This window comes from Dermacentor andersoni, chromosome 9 (genome assembly GCF_023375885.2).
Source record: "Dermacentor andersoni chromosome 9, qqDerAnde1_hic_scaffold, whole genome shotgun sequence".
NCBI lineage: Eukaryota > Metazoa > Arthropoda > Arachnida > Ixodida > Ixodidae > Dermacentor > Dermacentor andersoni.
The window spans coordinates 139,571,732-139,589,542 of NC_092822.1; the positions used below are offsets into that span (position 1 = coordinate 139,571,732).

The window sequence follows — 17,811 nt, forward strand, 5'->3', positions numbered from 1 at the left end:
GATGGCGACGGAAAATGAAGCAAGAATTTCCCTTATTTCTTCATTCTCATTGCAGCAACCAGCTTGTTATAATTTACAGCGGTCTGAGAGATGTGTTTCATCAAAAGATGGCCATCTGTTTTTCTCGAGCACAACTCTGCAACACTCGCTGCCTATTTCCATCTAAAATATATAAATGAATAAGAATGTTGTAGCTTTGGTAGTAGCCTTCGATATTTTGGTTGCAGAACTGCTGCCTCAATAAATGTTGTTTCAACAGACAAACCTATCACTTGGTCGTGTGGCCACGCTCTGCACTGCTGAAGAAGCTTCAGACGATTGTGCCGCTGGAACAGACTCCTGTGTTCAAAAAGGTACGTAGTTGCTTACGGCTACAAAGTTCCACGGTTAGGCTGTGTGCTTCAATCCAACGGTAACCTTCCGTTTTTACTTGCATCAAGCCATTTTTCACAGGTTTGTCTTGCGGAGAATTCATACTCTAATTTAAAATAAAGATTGCACTGCTTCTTGCACGCTTGGGTAATTGCATTCCTCTGGGCCATGGGCCATGCCTTAATCGCGTAGTTCCTTTTGCAAAGGCTGGCGATGATTACGAATATGATGACCTCCCTTTCAAGACCTAAGCAATGAAAAACACGAGCACGTTGCTTGCGCCACATTTATTGCGATAACCATTATATGAAAACTCCAGGAGTGTTTTTGGACTGGGCGTCAACGTGACGTTCCGTACACAGGTCAAGGGTGATAACACCGTTGCTGTCTGTGTGGACGCGAGGGGGGCCGACGATGGCGGCTCAATCTAGCGCACGCGAAGGAGGAGAGCTGACCCGTCGTCTTGCGTCGCGCGTAAGGGGCCAAACATTCCGCCCGTCCGTTCCGCCCTCGCCGGCCCGCGTGCCGACACCCAAAAGGCGGCTGGTGTCGCAAAACTCGGTGCACGCTCAGTCCCAACGAGCGGATCGCATGCGCACACCTATTGTACGACGCGGCCTATTGACAGCTGGCAACCGTTCGGCGGGGCAAAGGTGCTCAAGGTTGGCAACTATCTTTGACAGCTGACATCGTCTCTTTTACGTAGAGGAGGCGCTGCAGCAGACGAAACTGGCATATTTTTGCAGATATGATTCAAGTTTCCGCGTCACGGTGAAAATGCGACTCTAAACTGCCACATTCTGTTCTGCAGCCGCATGTGTTGCAGTGGCACCGTCATCCTTCTTCGAAACACTGCACAGTCATCGTATCTGCGCCACCTTTTACAGATGTATTTCAATTGCATCATGTCGCAACATGCGACGTATTCTCGAACGATTACTTTCAGTACGTCTTGCCTTGGCTGGTTGAGCAAAACCTCTCGAATTATCCAACGTGTTGCGTTCTACGTCACGCTAAAGTGATAGTGTCGCTGGTAGCGATTCGTCCGACATCGGTGTGTTCGGCGCGATGACCCAGTTTCTGTAGTGCTAGTGAGAGCTTGCAAGAATATTGAACACAAGCACATCTGTTGTGAAATACAGCTGCGTAGGTCGCCAAAAGACGCCTCTTTACCTCTGAGCACACGTAAATGTATGAGGCTCCGAGTACAGCTTGCTGATATGCTTGCATTTGCTTGCTCATGCTTTTTTTCCACTCTGCCAATTTTAAGAGAGTGCTTAAAGCACTTGGATGCATGAAATGCTCTAGAATTTTTTAGATATATAATGCCACCAAAGATGAGGTATCAAACATGTATAAAGGAAATTTATTACTTGCTGCTTGTAAACTTTCCAAACAAAATATAACGGTAAATGAAGTGCTCAGCGATGAATGAAGTTCTCACTGCGTGCAAAAGGGTTGTGCATAAGTGGTTAACTTCATGCAACAAGGAATCGAAGGTTAAGCAGTGAGTGTACAATTCATTATGACTGGCATAAAAGCAATATGTATGTATAGCGGTGAACTTATGCACATATATACTCATGAGATGTTTCCAAGGGGAGTATGTTTATATTGCTGACAGCAGAACTTATTTTGAGTGAAATCAAACAATTGCATTCTTTCTTTTCAGACTGGGTGGCCAATCTGTTGCCACCTTACTACATAGACATACCTAATTTAGCATTTCAACAATGTACCAAACATTACCAAAGTGCACAAAGTTAAGCGGTACCATTACGGGCATGCTCCCTCTCTCATCCATGACAGCAAACAAGGATGATCGACTTGAGACTGTTCGATACTGTCAGCATCATACATGCGTGTTCTATTTTGGTTGCTCTACATCTAAAAAATAACATCACACAGGATGCACATGATACATGAACTATTGTATGCTCTACTCACGTTATTTGAGTTAGTTGGGCATGGGCTATTTGTTGTATGTCTATTTATGTAGTAACAACATAGCTAGCTGATGCACAGCCATATTCTAGGAAAATAAAAAATGCATAGCATAACATAAGCAGCTGGTCAGTACCTTTATTTTGTTTGAAAGCAAACCGAAATTATCAAGTGACTTAGCTTAGTAGTGAGTTCAGTGACCTCTCATGGTCTGAAAAGGTTGACGTAGTTAGTGGTTTTGTGTTTGTCTTCAATTCGTAGCTGCTTTAACATGCCCATGAAAATAAAAGGAAGGCTCAAATGGCGGAAGACAGGGCTGCACAAAAAGTGAGGAAACATTCATTTCCATTTCCAGCAACTGTAGTTAAGGAAATTTTTGACGATGTATTTGGCGTAACCATATCGGGAGTCGAACGCATTCGCTGTCTTGGTAGGCCAAAGCAGGGCGATGAGCAAAAATCCAGGCCTATCATTATGAAGCTTGTTGATTACCAAAATAAAACCAACATTATGAAAAACTGCTCAAAATTGAAAGGCTCCAAAATTTCCATCGGTGAGGATTTTTCCCAGCCTATTCGAGAAATTAGAAGGAAGCTGTGGGCTCACACGAAAGAATATCGCGATCGACAGGAAAAAGTACGCCTTGTGTATGATAAGGTTAAAGTAGAGGGAAGGCTCTTTTCTTGGGACGAAAACAGCAATAAAATGATGGCGGTAACAAAAAACGCCAAGCAGAAGGCAATGAAAAAAGATCTACCAAGCGAGCCACGTATCACGAGAAGCCGAAGTCAGCAACAATAATCAACATAAATGCTCGAAGTCTCATTAATAAGGTAGATCAGCTAGAAGCAATACTCCTGGCACATGCACCTGATATCGTCAGTATCACAGAAACATGGCTGCATTCCGGTATATCCGATAAGGATGTTGTACCCCCAGGATATGCGATAGTGCGCAAAGACAGGGAATCACGCGGTGGGGGTGTCGCGCTTCTTTTTAAGGAAGGGATCCACTTTTCTACTATGCCCGACGTAAAAGATACTGAAGCTCTGTGGTGCAACGTGCATCTTCAAGACACGATCGCTAAAGTGGGCGTGTTCTACAGGCCCCCGAATGCTGAAAGTGGGTGCCTTGAATCTTTACTTGACTATATGCAATCGCACGTGCACGGGGGCTCGATTGTACTTGCTGGTGATTTTAACCTTTCCGAGATTGAGTGGTGTTCCCTTGTCCCTGAAACAAAAGCTCAAAGCATACTACTGGACATTATGCTTGGCATTAACCTTGATCAGCTTGTTGCCGTTCCAACTCGTGCACAGGGAACGTCATCCTCCATCTTGGACCTTGTATTTGTCAGTAACAGTCTACCTTTAAATGAGTCGCGAGTAGACATACTTGATGAACTATCCGGCCACAAAATGGTCTTATGCTCATTGCCATTCACTAGCCCACCTACATTACGTGGCCAATTAAAGCAAATACCCGCCTTTAACAAAGCCAATGATGACGCTATAATGACGTACCTTGCACACGAGTACCCGGAATTTCATGATTTTTGTACCGATGAACGTTATAGTATCGATGCGGTTTGGTTAGAATTCAAGTTTCATGTCATGCACTGTATGCGTAATTTCGTCCCAACTGTGTACAAATAAACTCGCAAACGCAATCCGTGGATCACGCGTGAAATAATTCATACTAAACGTAAAATCAAGAGGTTACGAAAAACTAGCAAGCAACGGAATGTTGCAGGCTACCGTTCTCAAGTAAATTCCCTTACTAGATTACTTAAGGAACAAGTACGTAATGCTAAACAGAAATTCTGTGGCTCTACATTGCACGAGTTTATTAAGAACGCGCCTCACAAATTCTTGCAGTATATGAATGCAAAGCGGACTAATCCAGCTTCACCAGATGCGCTTGATCAGGCTAGAGCTCATGATTTTAACGACTATTTTTGTTCTGTATTCACAACTGATAATGGTACTGCGAAAATTAATCCTTCGTTTTACATTCGGGATAATCGATTGCTAGGCACGCCTACTTTATCGGAGGCAGGTATTCTTTCACTCCTATTAGGCATCAATGAAAAGAAAAGTAGCGGTCCAGACGCCATTCCCTACAGCTTTTTGAAACGGTACGCGGAGCCAGTCAGCAGATATCTTTATCTCATATATTCCAAATCTTTGAAAGACTGTTGCCTTTCGGGTGAATGGAAAATCGCAAAAATTACTCCCGTACTCAAATCGGGTAATGCAGCGTCTCCTTCTAATTACCGGCCTATTTCTATCACTTGCAGCAAAATTCTAGAGCACATTGTATTAAAATATCTCATAAGTTTTATTGAGTTGAACAATATCCTGCACATGAATCAGCATGGCTTTAGATCTGGATTATCCGCTGTTACACAGCTTGTCGAAACACTGCATCACCTGGCCCTCGGCATTAACGAGCGCATTCAAACTGACGTCATTTTTCTCGACTCCTCGAAGGCGTTTGACCGCGTCTCGCACACTGAACTACTCCTTAAACTTAATTACATATTAGATGATGGCCCAATTTACCAATGGATTACTAATTACTTAACTGGCCGCTACCAATTTGTACAGTACGGCTCTCACTCCTCCGACCTTGCTCCAGTGTTATCAGGCGTTCCCCAGGGATCTGTATTAGCTCCAGTTTTGTTTTTAATATTTATAAATGACATAGCTAACTATGCTGAAGTGAAACTCAGGCTCTTTGCTGATGACTGCATGCTCTATAATGAAGTACGACACCGCGATGACCAGGTGAAATTAAATAATGCCTTGAATAAGATAGCTCAATGGTGCATAGACTGGCAAATGACAATAAACATTGATAAAACCGTATTCATGTCCAATACAAATAAAGCGTCTAAGCTTGATTTTCCATACCACTTTAACGATGTGCCACTTCGAAGTGTAAACCAGTATAAATATCCAGGTCTCATAATGTCGTCTAATCTCAGCTGGACAGAGCACGTGCGTCAAGTGTCAAATAAAGCATTAAACGAACTGTTCTCCATTAAACGGGCCTTGTCCTATTCTACACATGAAACAAAGCTTCTTGCATACGTCACTTTTGTCCGTCCAGTCTTAGAATACGCCAGTATTGTCTCGTTCCCTCACACTGCGAACGATATCACCATTTTGGAAAGGGTGCAGCGGAAAGCGGTGCGTTTTATCTTTAACAGATACGGACGCCTTGATTCACCTACTACTCTGTTACAGCGTGCTGGTCTAGCTACCCTTGAAAGTCGCGCAACGCTTTTTCGGCTCAAATTTGTATACCAACTATTGCATAGATCTTTCCGTATAAACCCTGACTCTTACTTTAAATTTCGGGATACCAGACCGACCAGAAGACGGCACGCATGGGAACTTGTAGAATATACGTTTATTAATAATACGTTTCGTTATTCTTTCTTCCCACGCTCAATTCGTGAATGGAATGCACTGGATGTAGTCACAAAACAGCAGCCAACACTGGCAAAGTTTATGGATTTAATTGAGCATGCTGCATGAGCCTAAAAATTGTCAATATAAGTAACCAAATTGCTTTCGTCATGCAATCCATCCCGATTCAGTTTGTGCTAGGAACGCACTTGCCTACACTTTTTGTTCTGTGGATTATGTATTTGAATGATGCCTTCTACCCTGCATTTGTTTTTTTATTTTCCTGCTGGTTGATGTACATTGGTTTTGTTGTGTGTATTATTATGTATGAATGTACTACTACTATTCTTGAATAGTCTCCAATCATTATGTCCTCATTTATTGAATGTTTTAGTAGTGTTAATTGATGTGACTTGTTGCTCACCCCTGTAAAAATTCCCATGGGCAGTTGGCAGTATTCTATAAATAAATATAAATAAATTAATAAATAAATTTTTTATTTGCATAACAAATCAGCGAATAGTTCCTTAGGTTCAGTTTTGTGAATAATGCAGAAGGTGTTCTGCGTAAAACTGAAAGATTGTAGTGCTCCATTATCTACTCACTATTCGGGCAGCCAAGTGAATGATACCCCCATTAGCACTGTAACAGCACAGAAATTCGCAGTAAGGAGGCCATAGTGGCTGAGCCTCTGTTTTAGGCTTGTAGCGCAGCTGCGGACGAGCAAAAAAGGAAGGAGGTAGAGGCTGTTTTTCCGTTCCCTTTGATTACCCCTACCTCCTTCCTTTTTTGCTCGTCCTGAGCTGCGCTACAAGCCCAAAACAGTCATGACAAACCAACTCTCCCAAACTGCCACGCTTTTGAGCGTCTGTGCCAAATGTAAAATTGTTCCAGAAGAAAACACGCATACTGGTGAATTTGGTATGCATTCACATCTACTTTTCAAATCTACACATCACAAGTATTCTTTCATTCCTTGGTGCATTGCTCACCATCATACAGACTTTGTTTCAGCGCTGTGTGTGTGCAGTAATATAACTTGGCAAATCAAAGCTTTGGTTATTCAGTACACTGAAAGGAACTTTGCGTGTGGGTTAGATAATATAATACTTCTACATGTGGGTCAGCTTAGTATCATCAGCCGCTTTGTTTACTCGTCGTTCACTGTTACGCCTCGACTATACAATGCTGTAATCCTGAAGGCGCACTAAAACAGTTTGGCTATGCATAAACATCCTTTACATCGCACTTAAATTGATGTGGTGTAGATCTGCTGTCACAATCTGCTTATACGCATAACTGCCGAGCATTCAAAAAAGCATTTGAAATGTAAGGGTCGATGCTCAGCTTAGCAGTTGTGACATTTTACATTTATTGTGCAAGGCCAAATCGATGGACAGGAAGGATACCACACAAATGCTCGCGTTGTGACCTCGCAGTCACAATGCAAGTAGTTTTCTGAGGTTTTTAGCTATGAACATTTGAAGCAATCTGTAAATTCAAAACTGTATTAAGTAAATTGAGACACCATGAAAAGCAACAAAACCCTATGGTGCACAAATTTTTTTGTCACATCAGCTCTTTGTGGTTAAGGTCAAATATATATCTGCGCTATTTGTAGCTAAAACAGCATGCATTTCACATTTAGAGCTCAGAACGTTCAATGGAAAAGATTTTTAATGTGTTAGACATACATAAGGTACCTTGTCCAACGCTTTGCACACAGATAGCTATGTTCGGCACAGCTTGAGTAGCACATTCATAATGGACTGCTACATACCAAAATCTGTGTTGCAGCCTTCCTTTAATATTCTGCCCTCCGACACAGAAGTACAGACAGTAATTTTTCTTTATGTCGATATTCAAAAGGCAAACAGGTTTTCGGCATCACAGGTCCCAATCTTCCACACATTGCACTTATTGTATGTCCTGAATGTGCATTCTTTTGCGGTGGCATATCTTCTAATGTGAAAATAGTTTGTTCGACGTAGTTTTACCTCTATATTTTTGAACTTACCCATAAGTTCTTTGCTCTACTTGTATATACCTGCTTCCGCACTGGTATCTGTGCTGTGCCTTTATTAGTGCAGCAAAAGTTGTGAAAGATGTCAATTCATAGAATAGAAAGCCTATTCAATATAAACAAGAAACTTGCAAGCAAGGTAATCATGACAAACGGGCATTGCAATTTGTTGGGCGTGTTGGTAAACTGACTTGTAAAGCATATTCAGCGCCAGCAAACAAGGACAGAAGGGAGACGACACCACAATGCGCTATACACCACATAGCGCATTGTGGTGTCGTCTCCCTTCTGTCCTTGTTTGCTGGCGTTAACTGTGCTGTCCATGACAAACCAGCTGAGATGGCGGCACAATTCTACGTTTCACTTGTGATGGCACAAGTGTTCTCATTTGTGCCACCAGATGGTTGTGACTGGTATGCTCGCGAAGGTTTGGGTCTAGTAAAGCAATGAAGGGGGCTAGTTGGTGAACGTTCATGGTTATATTGCGCTCAGTTTTACAAACACGATATTAAGGAAGGACAGGACGTGGACGGATGTAGCGCAAACTACCAACTGTTTAATACTGGTAAAGAACGCGCTTATATACAAGGAGATATGGAGCGAGGGGGGGGGGGGGGGAAGGGTTACATATAAGATATGACAAGGTGACGACGTGTGATCATAGTTCGGGTCAGGCATACATTGTTCACATGCACCCGTTCGCCCTGGCAAACTCGACCTCAGCTTTGATAAGCGCGATGGACGGAGTGCTTACGCACATCTCTTTTTCTTTAGCTATCGCAAGCGCCTCCCATATTTCTCGCTCCGTTTTTGTTTTTGATGTTCCAATGACTGTGGTGCTTTCTATTAGTGGGGCGCATTTGCATTGTTTGCAATGTGCAGCCAAGTTGCTAGGTGCTGTCAGAAGCTGACACGTGTATTTGTGCTCCCGTAACCTATCATTTAGACAACGTCCAGTTTGCCCAATGTATACTTTCCCGCAATTTCTCCTTGTATATAAGCGCGTTCTTTACCAGTATTAAACAGTTGGTAGTTTGCGCTACATCCGTCCACGTCCTGTCCTTCCTTAATATCGTGTTTGTAAAACTGAGCGCAATATAACCATGAAGGTTTGGGTCATTCATATTTCAAGGGACGAGTAACTGTTGCACACGTGCAACATCTTCCTCTGCCTATTCAATGACTTAACTAAATGCAGCAGGTTCAGCTGTGTGATTATTGGTGTAGCTGAAGTTATGTATCACACATAGTTTCCGCACACTACCTGATTGGCGAAAAGCATGCAGGAATTGGTCTTGTGAGCTTTTGGTTCAGTGGTGGCTTTCCACTAAACTGACTGTTGAAGAGGCAAATTTCACTTCATCAAAAGGCCCAAGTGAAAATGAGCCTAGAACTCATCCCGCCAAATACAGACACCATATATGAGTGAAGAAACAACACATGACAGAACGATGAGCAATGGAATTAATCTCACTAGTAGACAAAGAAGCGAAGCTGCATGGTGTATTTCACTGCTGATATACTAAACAAAAACCTGTATACGAGTTGTTTGGATGGCATAATCAACAAGACCCCTCTAATAATCGATGGCAAAAGCTGAATAAATAGCCGCTGCCTCAGGTACTGCATTGGTCTAAAATATGCATTCTCGCATGCAGCGGATACAGTCCATAAGTTCGTTTACATACAGGTATGAAATGTAACTACACCATGTAATAAAATTTAAATAAGATCAGATTAATCCCATATACAGCATCTTTGTCGGGGTATAGTTTTAGCAACATGCCTTGATATGAGGAGTTGTGCTGTTTTATTCACGCGCACGTGCACGTAAATGCATAGTACACATACATCTGTGTTTACGTGTTACTGTGTCCATCAAATGAACAGCAAAACTTATACAACAAGACAAAAAAGAAATAATTATTTCGTAGCAGTCTAATTTCTATTAACTACGCAGTGATTTTTTTCTCACATGCAGCAACTCAACTCGGTGCTGACATTGCTAATCTAAGCTAAACATGGGTGTCATTTCCACAATATGATAAAATAAAGAAGTGACCATGTGTATGGCCATAAAATTGATGGTTTTACAATATCTTATCTGTCTCAATGGGTACTAAATTTGTGTCAAAAAGGAAAAATTCAGCACACTGGCAAAACAATGGGGCCAACATAATATAGGGAGGAAACACGCTGCCGACGAGTCACTTGCAGACTTTGCAAGCAGTTCGTCCTCATTGGCTGGCTTCGAACACAAACTAATGTTGACATAATTGTGGAAAACTTGTGTTCAGGATATACTCATGACAGCCAATAGGCACGTTTTATAGTGAGAGCAGTTGACTGTTCAAGGGCAACGCACTGTGGCCATGAACATGCTCAAGAATGACAAGAGGCGAGGCACCTTTTTCCATAGTCTCGCAGTGCAGCTGAAAACGGTTCAGGTAATTAGTCGAACCGTGGCCTATGCAAAATGAAGATCAGTGAGAGAGCAACTTATAGTGTCCAACATCCTACACTTACGAATGATAGGTACCAGTAGGTATTCACCACAGAAGATCAGGCTGATCTGTCAGATGCATCGGAGCTGAACTACCAATGCATGTCCCCAGTAGAAATAACAGTTGAAGGTGTCGCATGCCTGATAAATAACCTCAAGCTAACCATATCCTGTGGCGTGGAGGACATTAATCCTGAAATTCTGAAAAACACCGTCACAGCATCTAGTAAAATTCTGTCTCACATCTTCAGGCAATCTTTAGAGACTGAACAGCTGCCTTGAGATCGAAAGATAGTAAAGGTCATACCCATATTTAAGTCGGGTAATAAACACGCGCCGGAAAACTACCGCCAATATTATTAACATCTATATGCTGTAAAATGCTAGAACATGTAATTGCATCAAATGCCTGGAAGCCAACGAATTTTTTTCCTGACCAGCACGGCTTTCGAAGGGACTTCTCTTGTGAAACGCAATTACTAGAATCAACAACTGATTTGCATGCTAACATCGAAGAGGATCTCCAAACTGATTGTGCTTTTCTAGATTTCTCAAAAGCGTTTGACCTCGTAGCACATTGCTGTTTGATTTTGAAATTATCTGCTCTTGAATTAGACTCTCCCACATTAACATGGTCCCCCAATTTTCTTTCTAATCGTCAGCAATTCACAACAGTTAACAATTTTTCCTCTCGTCTTACACACGTTACTTCAAGTGTAATAAAAGGCAGCGTTCTTGGGCCATTACTATTTCTAATATACATTAATGACTTATCCAATAACATTTCGTCTCACGCGGCTGCATTCTTTATCGTTCCATCAAATGTGCCGATGATCATGCAATCCTCCAAAAAGATCTTGAACTTATTTCTATTTGGTGTAAGACTTGGGCTAATGAAGCTTAACGTTTCTAAATGTAAAATGATCTCTTTTCGCCGCAAGCATACCAAAGCTACGTTTCCATATCACATGCATAACATCAGTATTTTGCATGATACTCAATATAAATATCTTCGTGTTCACCTAACTTCAAGTCTATTGTGGTCAACGCACATTGCACACATATGCGCGAACGCTTCAAGATCATTAGGGTACATAAGACGCAAGTTCAATTCAATTTATTTCCAGAATTACAAGTGTTCTGGTGGATACCAAAGGCTAAAAGCTGTTGGAAAACAGCTTGACTAGGCCGATGGTCCATTACAAGGCATACATGGTGGTTGCATCAAAATTGTAACATTGTTAGACACTCAGAATAAGTTAATTACATAAATGCACAATAACAAGACCGAAAATAATATAAAGACTAAGAGAAAAGACAATTGATACATCAGAAAAATGGAAGTATGTGTGTAAGGGTTACTAACAAAACTAATACAAGTCGCTCTGATATAGAGAGTAGATAATACAGACTAAAAAATGAAAAAAACATTCGATACACCAGAAGATAGAAATACATGTGTATGGGTTACAAAATTAGTAATACGTACAGTTGTCTGTGAAAGAACGATAAACAATCACTGATCACATGTTTACAAAATGTATTCGCAGTTCCTCCGATGAAGAGGTATATGTACCTTTATATTTATTTAAAATATGTGGTAGATTATGTTTTAATGACTGTAGGTTATATTTATTACGAAAGCACGGGACATACCATGTATCACTATTTCTTGTATTGGAAGAATTGAATTTTGGTGCCAAAGATGCAGTAGACACTAGGAAATTTTTGAAGGCAGTATTTGAGAAATAAAATGAATTTAGAAGGTGAGACGTGTAGAAATATTATATTTTTATAATTTTATGCTTTAAGAACGCTGGCCGCGTTGTCTCCAGATAACCCATGTTGTCAATGTGCCGAATCATTTTCTTTTGCAATGAAAGCATTTTGATAATGTTTGTCTTTCCTATAGTCGCCCACACTAAGCTACAGTAATTTAAATGGGAAAAAATAAGGCATAATAAATGTTCAGTTTTGCTTTGGTTGGAAGAAGACGCCGACATCGAGACAGAACGCTTGTGATAGCAAACATTTTTGTGCAGATATTTACAATATGTTTATCCCAAGTACGGTGCGAGGAAAAAGTGACGCCTAATATTTTATGTTCATCCACAATTTGCAGTTATTTACCCGCACACACTAAGGTTTGATTACTAGTAATAACTTTATTTTTTGCGCGAAATAACATTACTTTAGTTGTCGTAGGGTTTATTTTTAGGCAATTAGCAACTGACCATTCAGATAGCTTATTGAGTAGATAGTTACATTTTTCCATTAATTCTTGTGGATTCGGACCAGAAATGAGAAGATTAGTGTCATCGGCATACACGATAAATTTTACAGTTGTATCAATATTAGCAATGTCATTAATGTAAAGGTTAAAAAGCATAGGACCTAGTACGCTCCCTTGTGGCACACCATTTAGTAAAGGAACAAAACTTGACTTGTCGTGTTTTATGCATTCTGATTGTTTTCGATTAGTAAGGTAAGACTCAAATAATGCTAAAGGAGTACCTCTAATGCCATTCTGTGATAATTTCCATTGCAAAATTTTATGATTTATACAATCGAATGCCTTACTGAAATCAATGAATAGTGTCAATGTGAAGAGATTTCCTTCTATGTTTTTTAATACATGCTCCTTGAGTGTGAGCAAAGCAGTTTCTGTTGACCTACCTTTACGAAAGCCAAACAGAGCACTAGATAGAATGTTTTGTATGTCGAAAAAGTTTGATAAGCGAGAAAAAATAATCTTTTCTAATCCTTTGGAAAATACTGGAATGATTTAGATGGGTCTGTAATTTGACACGTCGTTTCTGTTGCCTCCTTTAAAAAGTACAGTTACCCTACTCATTTTCATCTTTTCTGGAAACACCCGAGACTGTAAAGCTAGATTAAACATATGCGTTAAAGCGGGAGTGATGTATTCTAAAACATACTTGATAGGTTTTATTTGGATATCATCAATGTCAAGAGCTTTACTATTTTTAAGGTTCATGATAGCGCTAAATACCTCAAATTCACTAGTGGGATTGAAAAATAAGCTGTTAGAAACGGAAAGAAACGATGACGTATCAGGCCGAGTTTGCTGTGGCACGGTTATACTTGCAAAGTACTTATTGAAATGGTTTGCGAGTGCTAAACCTGAAATTTCATTGTTATTATAGATTATCTTGTCTGGTGAGGTAGCATGCTTTTCGCGGCCAAGAACCTTATTGATAATTGTGCACAAGGTTTCAGGATGTTTACCAGTGGCGTATGCAAACAGATGCTCATGATAAGCATTCTTAGCGCGTCTAAGTTCTGTATTTAGTTAGTTTCTCTGCTTTTTAAACAGTGTCAGCATTTCAGGCGAGCGTGTTGTAAGAAATCTGTCGTACAGTTTATCTTTGTGTTTTATCATTTTAAAAAGTTCCTGTGTAATCCAGGGTTTTCTTATTTTTTTTGATTGCTTAATCTTTTTGAAGGGAAAATGTGCGCTGTAGATTTGTATAAACGCTGACATAAACTTGGAATACGCGACGTTTATATCACTTATTTCGTATAGGAAAGACCAGTCATAATTGCAAACTGTGCGTTTGAAAAGATCCATATTTCTATCAGTTATATCTTGTATAGTAAACACATGTGACTCTGAACAACTTTTTCTCACATTGAAACGATATGTCATAAACACAGGACAATGATCAGTGACGTCCGACGTTACTGTTCCAGTATGCTCTACGACAGTGTCAATATTCGTGATAAGAATGTCGAGACATGTAGACGAGGACAACGTAACACGAGTTGGTGTGCTAATTAGGTTTACAAATCCCGCACAGCCAAGTCTATTAGTAAAATCCAGTGTAGCAGCAGTATTTTCAAGAAAACTTATGTCAGTGCCTCCCCCGCAGACAAGTCGAAATTCGTTAGCAGATACATATTCCAGTAAATTATCAAAGAAATTTAGAAAGCCAAATATATTTCCATTTGGCGGGCGATATACGACCGAAATTATATCGGAGGAATGTTTAAGCGTTAAAATTTTATAGTCGTTTGTTGTTTTACAAAACTCTGATACTTCTTCACAGTTCCATCCCGACGAGACATAGATTGCTGCACCCCCTCCTTGCCTATTAGTTCAATTTAAAACGCAATCAGCATAGCCATCAATGTACAGCAGAGCACTGCTGTCATGATACCATGTTTCGGTAAGCATAATGATATCGAACTTGAAAGAAAACAGATTTAAAAAATTACTAATAATTTCTTGTTTGCTGACTGCAGATCGAGCATTCAAGTGTAGAACGGAAATGCTAGAGTTAGAATGTAATTGTAAACGATGCGGTAAGATGAAATCGTGATATGCCATGGCAATTCTTAGTGAGCGTTTCCAGTTACGTCAGAAACAGCAGACGTAATCCTAGCAAGATCACGTTCTTCCAATATTTGCACAGCGTCAGATGTATCACTTTCCCTTGGATAGATTTTCCCGTTGCTGGTGCACAAAGATTTCCATTTAAGCTCATATTTCCTTTTCACTGCCATGCCAAGCAGCCTCTTCAGCGCTGGGCACATATGTTCGTTCACATAAACGGGGCATGTAGATTCCAATCGTAGGTCTCTGTTTGATTATTGTCTTCTTTGCTTTTTTCAAGGTGGCGTCACGTTTAGCTCTAGATTTAAACTGAACGACAATGTTTTTTTTATCCGGGTTGCGTGTTGGAACCCGGTGACAACACTCAACCTCAGATGAACTGATTGGCTCATGGATTGCAGTGCCTATATCAGACAAAATAGTAGCAAGGTCCTCATTTTCTTTCTTTACAACGCCCTGTATTTCCAGATTAGCGTTTCGTGAGTACTGCTCCGAATGCGTGAGTCGCCTTTCAAGTTCACCTGCTTTTTTTTCCAGAGCAGCACATTTAGCACGCAGTTCGTCGTTTTCCTTTGCCTGACTTGAATTCTTTGAGACCTCAGAATCAAGTATTTGTCTCATTTCCTCGATTGACTTGTGCATAAAGTCAATACTCTTACTCATTTGGCGTTGCTCATTGCGCACCTCCTAGATCTCGTTCCTAAGGTCACGTTCTGATGCATCTTTGAAGGCTTTGAATTCTTGTTTAATTTCTTTGACCAATTCAGCTCTTATCTCTTCCTTCAGCTTTGCGAGTTCCTTAGCCATATCGGCAGTCCTAACATACAGCAATTAATGCGCGAAACAAGCAAATACACACTCAAACTTGGCAGTGGTGACGACACCGTATGAATATAAATGCAAAGGTATATGTACAGTAGGCACTAACCTGTAGTAAGAACAAGCAGTAACGTTTAGTTGAGCGCCAAGCAGCGTGGTCACCACTGCCAAGTGAAAGGACGGGTGGCTGGTAGTCTTCTTTTATAGCAAAAGCGGTATGGCAAGATGCCGAGATATTTCCTGGAGCTGATGATAGGCACCACGCCTCCTGGTGGTAACCAGTCCAAAGGCTACGCCTTCCGTGCTTTCGCTGACCACGGCGATGCACGTGACGAAGACCGCTTCTTTCCAAAACGTCTAAATGCAGCTCCAGCAGAAACGGCGATCTGTAGTAAGAACAAGCAGTAACCTTTAGTTGAGCGCCAAGCAGCGTGGTCACCACTGCCAAGTGAAAGGACGGGTGGCTGGTAGTCTTCTTTTATAGCAAAAGCGGTACCGGAAGATGCCGAGATATTCCCTGGAGCTGATGATAGGCACCACGCCTCCTGGTGGTAGCCAGTTCAAAGGCTACGCCTTCCGTGCTTTCGCTGACCACGGCGATGCACGTGACGAAGACCGCTTCTTTCCAAAACGTCGAAATGCAGCTCCAGCAGAAACGGCGATCTGTAGTAAGAACAAGCAGTAACCTTTAGTTGAGCGCCAAGCAGCGCGGTCACCACTGCCAAGTCCAGTTGCATAATTCTACTAAACACGTTCGTAAACTAGCATATCTATCATTTGTTCGGCCTCAGCTTGAATACGCGACATACATCTGGTCTCCGCATCAGAAATACTTGATCGAAAAACTCGACTCTATCCAGAATAGGGCTGCGCATGTTTTTATTTCACGTTCTTATGACTATAACAAAACATAACACAAATTAAACCTGACCTCTCACTACAGACTTTGCATGATCGGCGTGATATAACCCTTCTATCATTATTTCCTAAATATGTTCACAATACAGCACCATCAGTCCTGCCTTTTGAAGCTCCTCAATACTGGTCACACCGGCTGTACGATCAGTTCAATTTCATGCGTATCTACGGAAAGACTAATTCTTTTAACTACTCCGCTGTTCCAAGAGCCATTTGTCTTTGGAACAACCTTTCTAACACCATCGCTTATGATAGTGGCCAGGAAAAATTCCGGCATCTTCTAGCAACGCATTTTTCAAACTCTACATAACCTAACGTGTTATTTTTTTGTTTCCTGTTATTATTATGCTACTACCCCTTAAATACTGTTTATTATAGCCAAATATTGTCCCGCTTGCTCTGTAATTCTATTGGTTATATTTTACTTTGTGAAAATTTCTCACCTCCCGCGTTCTAAAGCATTCAGTTTGTCCTTTGCACAATTTTTTGCACTACATTACTGCATGTTAGCGCATTTCTTACACTGTATTTCTTGTATATGTATTCACATATGTATTCTAATTGTTGTATAACCTTTGAGTGTACGCTCCCCCCTTACACAATGCCTCTAGAAGCCTGTAAGGTATCCTTAAATAAATAAATAAGTATGCACGTAGATGAAAGTACACCGGAAAAACATTTAATGGACATACTTTGCCGTCCCAAGTCAGTTTAATCCACATTTGCAAATGACTGTAGGCAGAATGAACACGAGGATAGAAAATAAAGCACTTATCAGGCGCCTAATGCTGCTACTTTTGCTATTGTTCACTTTAAACTGAAGGCCCGTGCCAAAACGCATGACACAAAGCAGATAATCCGATAGAGTGGATATACAAAGTAACAGAAAACTTTTGCTTACCCAATTCTGCCTGCATTAGTAACCTGACCATAGCTAGCTAATGAGGAAGAACTCTAGGCAAAATTTCTTACACTCAGTTCTGCTGGCTGCTAGCAGAATATCATATATGACCATGCCTGTGACACTTCTTACGTGTCATTGCTTGTCTTACGCGTTCATTTTAGCGCCCATTTTTCTATTTGACAGCAAATGTAAAAATTTTACTTAGTAAGGAGGAAGTATCCACCTCTTGCCTATAACTTATTCATCTAACATGCCACTGGCGTCTTCACAAACAGCCTTTGTGCTTAGCCACCAGCCAAAAACAAGCAGTTAGGATTTTTGGGTATGTAAGCCGCTCGCATCACAAAAGATAAAGCAATTTACTTCGTGAAATATATAAATTCTTGCTATTCACATCAATGTCCACATGATAAAAAGCAAGGCTGCCTGAAATGTTCATTCATGACATTAGTACTGTCAGGCGTGCGCACATTTCAGGACAGTGCTGTATGTCTTGACGCACGTAACTATAATGATGTTCCATAATCTTCCCCACAATAGAACCACCTTCAAAAG

At 40.9% G+C, this 17,811-nt stretch overlaps 1 long non-coding RNA gene across 1 annotated transcript in view; it reads left to right on the forward strand.

The window, feature by feature from the left end:
* The first annotated feature begins 271 nt into the window (after positions 1 to 271).
* Positions 272 to 17,811, forward strand: part of LOC140213138 (uncharacterized) — a 74,168-nt gene continuing 56,628 nt past the window's right edge. Inside the window, exon 1 of the long non-coding RNA XR_011890110.1 lies at positions 272 to 353. This is a non-coding gene — a long non-coding RNA (uncharacterized lncRNA). The remainder of the gene's footprint in view (positions 354 to 17,811) is intronic.